We start from the raw sequence: 6,559 nt of genomic DNA on the forward strand, positions 1-6,559 counted from the left end.
ATGAGTTCACTGCCATGGCAACAGCCACAACGGATCTGTACATTGTACTGTAATGGGTGGAGGCTTGCTGATGTCATCATGGAAAGTGTGAATGAGGAATAAGTCTGCCTGTCTGCTAGATAAGAAAGGCAGCTGCAATACCATCCTCCTGGTTTAAACTGAAACTGGCTAAAAGTGTGTGTGTGTGTGTGTGTAAGTAACACACACACACTGAGAAAAGGGGGGATGCAATTGTTACAGATTTTTCTTTTTGTACTACAACCATTACAACAATCCTTTTCTTCTTTTAAAGGTAACCACTAAAAGTAAGCAATTATGCTTATAGCATAATGATAAAGCCATCATATAAGCAATACAAGACATTATTATTATTATTAATTATTATATTTAGATTTCTTACTCATGCTTCCCGGGATGCTGGTGGCGCTGTGGTCTAAACCACAGAGCCTAGGGCTTGCCGACCAGAAAGTCGGTGGTTTGAATCCCAGCGACGGGGTGAGCTCCCGTTTCTCGGTCCCTGCTCCTGCCAACCTAGCAGTTCGAAAGCACGTCAAAGTGCAAGTAGATAAATAGGTACCACTCTGGCGGGAAGGTAAACAGCGTTTCCGTGCGCTGCTCTGGTTTGCCAGAAGTGGCTTAGTCCTGCTGGCCACATGACCCGGAAGCTGTACGCCAGCTTCCTCGGCCAATAAAGCGAGATGGGCACTGCAACCCCAGAGTCATCTGCGACTGGACCTAATGGTCAGGGGTCCCTTTACATAACTCATGCTTCACCATAAGGTCCCAGTACAAATGTAACAAACAATTTCTAAAAGCAATAGCAAGCACTTTTACCAGTATTTAAAAGCAAACCAGAAAAACCTGCTTGGAAGGTGCCCTCTATTTGCAGGTCTTTTCTGGCCCAGGACTGGTGTAAAGAAAGGAAAGGTGTGGCCTTGAAGTTGTCCGCCAACGTTTATTCCAAGCAGGCACACAGGCCACTTGGCCACAGTTTCCCCCACTATGGTGAGATGTACTTATTCCTACAGGAGGCAGTGATGGCTGCCAACTTGGATTAATCTAATCTTTTAAAAGAATTAGCTTTATCCTCCCTTAATTTATCTAATTCTTTCAAAAGATTAGATTAATCCACTGACACTTTTGCTCGGCCTCCGCAATTGGAGGCGGTAGTGGTTCTGAATACCAGGTGCTAGAAGCCACAAGAGTGAAGAATGCTTTTGTGTTCAGGTCCTGTTTACAGATTTCCCTTGTGGGCATCTGGTTGGCAACCGTGAGAACCATCATGTGGACCAGATGGGCCATTGGTCTGATCCAGTCGGGCTCTTTTTATGTATTTGGATTTGAATCTTAGAAATTATTAATAAATGTGCATCTATTCATCTAAATCAGCACCTGCCATTTTGATGCAAATCTGTGTCCTCTTTTGCCCTCTCTTTGTGATGATGCATAATTGGCCACACCCTAACAGGTTACACCTCTGCAATACTGTTTTCTGCAATAGATAAATTCTAGACCCCACCCTAATGAATCCAGCCTGTTTATCCTGTCTCTTGCCACACTTCTTCTCCTATATATACACCTACACCCTCAAGTTGCAGTTAAGCCTGCGTGGTTCTTTAAATTTCTGCTGGTTCATATGGTTCAGTGTGCCCAGATCTTTACTGCTCAGACTGGGTGATAGTGATCTCTGTCACTTTCCCATCTTGCTCACAAACAGTCCTGGTTCATAGAGTCCCAGGATGACAGAGAGAGAAGGAAGCAACATAACACATAATATTCAATCTTAAAGTCACAAAGACTCAGCATTTTTGCCTCCTCCTTGGACTCCAAGTAAATGATGTCTCATCCACACTGCACATTTAAATCTTAAAGCTCAGATTGAGGGGGTCATGCTTTTCTGTATGGTTCATTCCCAGGCTTCTCCTCTGTTCTAGAATTTAAACTGGTTCCTTGGTGTAGAATACCTAAACCAGGCATGTCCAAAGTCCTTTTTGGGGGTCTAATCCTGCCCGCCAGTCGGTAAAATCCTAAAAAACCCCTCAACAACCTCAATCCTAAAAGAAGCTCAACAGCTCGAACCCTAAAAAAAAGGTCAACAACTTTGGTTGGCCCCCATGGCCCTTCACTTCATCAAATCTGGCCCTCTTTGAAAAAAGTTTGGACACCACTGACCTAAACTATGGGCATAGGATACCTAAACTATGGGTTTTTGTGATAGGACTCATCCCTGACCCTAGCATGATCCAGTCGCTAGACCAACTGCACACTTCCAGGCTCCGCCTCAACCCACCAGGGACATTTTGCCACGACCTGCTAGCCTCTCAGGCTCTGCCCTGATCCCCAGGGTCTGTATATCTGAAGATTTGGGCAATAATATCCAGACAACCACCAGAAGCCCTCAGTCTCCCTGTAACCCAAGCCTTAGTTAACAGAACACTTGAATCTAGCCGTTTTATTTCATGCCAATCTGCCCAGGTGCTTCTCCACCTGACTTAGGGTTGCTTGGCCCACTGAGATCCTAAGACCCAGAGGGCAGAGGCTATAACAAGACAGGGATGGAGAACCTGCAGCCTTTCCGATGTTGCTGGACTACAGCTCATATAAGCTTTAGCCATTAGCCATGCTGGCTAAGGCTGATGGGATTTGGATGGGATTTGGATGGGTGGCGCTGTGGGTTCAGCCACAGAGCCTAGGGGTGGCCGATCAGAAGGTTGGCGGTTCGAATCCCCGCGACGGGGTGAGCTCCCGTTGCTTGGTCCTTGCTCCTGCCAACCTAGCAGTTCGAAAGCACGTCAGAGTGCAAGTAGATAAATAGGTACCGCTCCGGCGGGAAGGTAAACGGCATTTCCGTGCGCTGCTCTGTGCTTTGGTTGGCCAGAAGCGGCTTAGTCATGCTGGCCCCATGACCCGGAAGCTGTACGCCGGCTCCCTCAGCCAATAAAATGAGATGAGCACCGCATCCCTAGAGTCGGTCACGACTGGACCTAATGGTCAGGGGTCCCTTTACCTTTACCTTACTATCTGAAAGGCCACAGGTCCCCTTTTCTGAAGTAAGGGATGCTGCCTGATAGGTTATGGAGTGGAGCCTAGTGGAATGGGGCAGAAGCCAAGCCCAACCTGACAGGAAAGAGAACCTGGTAGATGAAGGGACCAGATCTTGGCTGTATCTGGTGCATCAGAGGTTGGAGACTGATGAGCATGGAGGGGGGGGGTGAAAGCTAACAGCAAAGGTTATGAAAGCTGAGCAGAAATGATCCTTATGGTCCCTTCCAACTCTGCAATCCTATTATTCTATGAAATTGGTGTGCCCTCTCTGGTTCTGATCATGTCACCCCTTAACCTCCTCTTCTCCAGGCTAAACATGCCCAGCTCCCTTAGCCGTTCCTCATAAGGCATCGTTTCCAGGCCTTTGACCATTTTGGTTGCCCTCCTCTGGACACATTCCAGTTTGTCAGTGTCCTTCTTGAACTGTGGTGCCCAGAACTGGACACAGTACTCCAGGTGAGGTCTGACCAGAGCAGAATACAGTGGCACTATTACTTCCCTTGATCTAGATGTTATACTCCTATTGATGAGGCCCAGAATTGCATTGGCTTTTTTAGCTGCCGCGTCACACTGTTGGCTCATGTCAAGTTTGTGGTCAACCAAGACTCCTAGATCCTTTTCACATGTACTGCTCTCAAGCCAGGTGTCACCCATCTTGTATTTGTTCCGATGTTCCTTAGTCAAGCTCTAAACTCTTACATGGCCTTTCAATTTTTCTAGGGCAGGGGTGCACAAACGTTTTTCAAAGAGGGCCAAATTTGATGAAGTGAGCATGCATGAGGGCCGACCCAAGTTGTTGAGCTTTTTTTTATACTGATTTTGTAATACTGATTTATACTGCCACGGGGGCCAGATTAAATCGACCGGCAGGTCCAGATTAGGCCCCCAAAACGGACTTTGGACATGCCTGTTCTAGGGTCAGATGAGCTAACCAAAGTCCAGAATGGGGTCAGACTAGAGTTGCAGGACCTTGGATAGCTCCAATCGGACTCTACCTGCCTGACTAACCACCACCAAGTGTTTGCAAGAGTAGTGGTGGTAGGTAATTTTAGATTCTGGACTTAATGATCTTATGAGAAGGCCATATGTAGTTGGTCTTATGACCATTGCACCTCTTTATGTGGTTATGTGTATTACTTCATTGACTTTAGAACTGTTTTAAGCCAATCTCTGCACCAGGAGCCTCCCTGCTCATTCTCTTGAATGGGGTTCTGGACTTCTGCCCCAAAGTTCTGCTGTGTTGTCACTACAGCCTGTGGTCCTGTGTGGTCCTGCTTGTGGTCAAACACACCTTGTTTCAAATCCAAATAATGAAAGATTTTGGTTCAATTAAACTTTATTGAATAGGACCATAGCTTTCTTTCTACAAGGTTAAAGGTTCAGTCCTTGACCTTCTACTTTGTTAAAGCATCTCTGGGGCAATACAACAAAAACATGAGGCCAATACTGTGCCCTATAAATCTATGGTTTGACCCAAGTGACTGTGTATCCTTTCTGATTGCATCACGGTGGTGGTGATGGTAGTGGTGACCAGTGAGCCCACAGGTCCTTCCCTCTTCCTTGATAGCAGGAATAATAATAAATTCTGAAAATGTGAGTTGAAACAAGACTTCAGAATACTGTGTGGCACCAAGAAAGACAATTCAATTCAGCCTTCAAATATACTTCACATTTAAAAAATAATATGGTGAGGATCCACCCTGAGAGTACATTTGGAAATTCCAGAGAAGTACAAGAGCCAGTGTGGTTAAGAGCAGTAGTCTCGTAATCTGGTGAACCGGGTTCACTTCCCCGCTCCTCCACATGGAGCTGCTGGGTGGCCTTGGGCTAGTCACACTTCTTTGAAGTCTCTCAGCCTCACTCACCTCACAGTGTGTTTGTTGTGGGGAAGGAAGGGAAAGGAGAATGTTAGCTGCTTTGAGACTCCTTCTGGTAGTGATAAAGTGGGATATCAAATCCAAACTCCTTTTCTTCTCTTCTACAAACTAAACTAAGTAACTATATTCCGAGCCACGAAATGATCAGGTCAGTTCAGTCTGAAATTAATAATGAACAAATTCTTCCAGTATCTTTCACAAACCATTTAGGGCTCATGGGCACATTTACAAACATGAGAAACCAGTGCTATTTTTCTAGAAAAAGAGGTGCTGAACTCACTACGAATGCCTCCCTTGTGGTCTTATAAGAACTGAGAGGTGCTGGACTGAGTTCTGGTGAGTTCCAGATGAAAAAAAAGCCCTGGGAGAAACTGCAATGGGCACCACATACCCACAAGCTGTGCTTTTGGCCACAGTAGAATGTTTGTTTTAAGCCTAATTTCAGCAAGATGGAAGGAGGGGGTCCTGTGGGCATCTGCAAAGGCTTTGATGGACCCATGTGTGCCCATGGGCACCATGTTGGGAACCTCTGCTTTAATATTATATTAAAAGAAACCCAAACAATTCATTTAAACATTTACTACACACACACATGTACCATATCAATACAAAAAAACTCACAAAATTACCATTCATTATTATTGTTGTTGTTGTTTAGTCGTTTAGTCGTGTCCGACTCTGCGTGACCTCATGGACCAGAGCACGCCAGGCACTCCTGTCTTCCACTGCCTCCCGCAGTTTGGTCAAACTCATGCTGGTAGCTTCGAGAACAATGTCCCACCATCTCATCCTCTGTCGTCCCCTTCTCCTTGTGCCCTCCATCTTTCCCAACATCAGGGTCTTTCCCAGGGAGTCTTCTCTTCTCATGAGGTGGCGAAAGTATTGGAGCCTCAGCTTCATGATCTGTCCTTCCAGTGAGCACTCAGGGCTGATTTCCTTCAGAATGGATAGGTTTGATCTTCTTGCAGTCTATGGGACTCTCAAGAGTCTCCTCCAGCAATTATTGAATATAATATATTCATTATTATAGGATGGACAAACCATACTATAATAACAGTCCCTTAAAATAAGTTATAGCCATTTTTTAAATTATTATTTCCAAATCATATTCTTACAGCATTCCAAAGATCCCAATAGGCCCACATTTTCCTTAAACCTTTTTCTTTAAATCCACCTCAGTACATCTTACGTAGATATTTAACATGGTTAATGAATGCAAGTGACCCTGCTCTAGAGACACCAGAATACTAGTGGCTGGGAACCGCGGAAGGGGAGCTCAGGCCCTGCTTAAGGGTTTCCACACAGGCATCTGGGTGGCCCATGTGAGAACAGGATGTACCAATGGCCTGATCCAGCAGAACTCTTCTTATGTTCTTGTGACACTCAGTTGAATGTTGGTAAGTGGTGCTCCATGTTAGGATTCTTGCTCCATGTTTGCAGTCATGGGATTGTTGTCTATCATATGACGGTGTATGTTTTCATTCCACAGTGTGGGAAGTGACGGAGAGAGGATGTTTTGTGTTACTGTGTTCCGTGATGTAGGACTATTGTCCTTTGTTTCTTTCTCTCGTTGCTCTCTGATGAGAAAGAGGAAGGGGCTAAGGCAGAATGCTCTGAGTGTATTACAGTGGTGCCCC

General features: G+C 45.4%; 1 protein-coding gene across 1 annotated transcript in view; it reads left to right on the forward strand.

The window, feature by feature from the left end:
* ADCY6 (adenylate cyclase 6) overlaps positions 1 to 6,559 on the forward strand; it is a 934,310-nt gene that overhangs the window by 903,228 nt on the left and 24,523 nt on the right. The gene's annotated exons all lie outside the window — the stretch shown is intronic.

This window comes from Podarcis liolepis (assembly GCF_965112155.1).
Source record: "Podarcis liolepis genome assembly, chromosome: 2".
Lineage (NCBI taxonomy): Eukaryota > Metazoa > Chordata > Lepidosauria > Squamata > Lacertidae > Podarcis > Podarcis liolepis.